Below are 768 nucleotides of genomic sequence, written 5' to 3'. Positions count from 1 at the left end.
GGCGGCAGCGGCGGATGCAGGGCGGCAGCGGCGGGCGCGCTAAGTGCGCGAGAGGCGGGGGCGGGGCGGGGCGCGGCCGGGGCCAGGTGGGGAGGGGATGGATGGATGCCTGCGTGGGTGGATGGATGCGTGGGAGGTGCACCTGCCTGGGGGGACGCTCCTGTAGGGCGGCATGTGAGCGGCGATGGCGTCTTGCCCCGGGGTGTGCCCTTCTGCGGGCGCAGCCTGGGGTGCTTTGAGTGTGCCTGGGAGTGACACCTGCCGTGGGTGACACTGACCTCGAGGCATAAGAATCACAGAATGGCTATGGTTTGGGTGAGAAGGGACCATGGAATCAAGCAGGTGGGAAGAGAGCTCCAAGCTCAGCCAGCCCAACCTAGCACCCAGCCCTGGCCAAGCAACCAGACCATGGCACTCAGTGCCCCAGCCAGGCTTGGCTTCAACACCTCCAGGCACAGCCACTCCACCACCTCCCTGGGCAGCCCATTCCAATGCCAATCACTCTCTCTGCCAGGAACTTCCTCCTAACATCCAGCCTAGACCTGCCCTGGCACAGCTTGAGGATGTGTCCCCTTGTTCTGGTGCTGGATGCCTGGCAGCAGAGCCCAACCCCACCTGGCTACAGCCTCCCTGCAGGCAGCTGCAGACAGCAATGAGCTCTGCCCTGAGCCTCCTCTGCTGCAGGCTGCACACCCCCAGCTCCCTCAGCCTCTCCTCACAGGGCTGTGCTCCAGGCCCCTCTCCAGCCTTGCTGCCCTTCTCCAAACA

Source organism: Pogoniulus pusillus, chromosome 8 (assembly GCF_015220805.1).
Source record: "Pogoniulus pusillus isolate bPogPus1 chromosome 8, bPogPus1.pri, whole genome shotgun sequence".
NCBI classification, from domain to species: Eukaryota; Metazoa; Chordata; class Aves; order Piciformes; family Lybiidae; genus Pogoniulus; species Pogoniulus pusillus.
Note: the sequence above shows the minus strand (reverse complement) of the source record.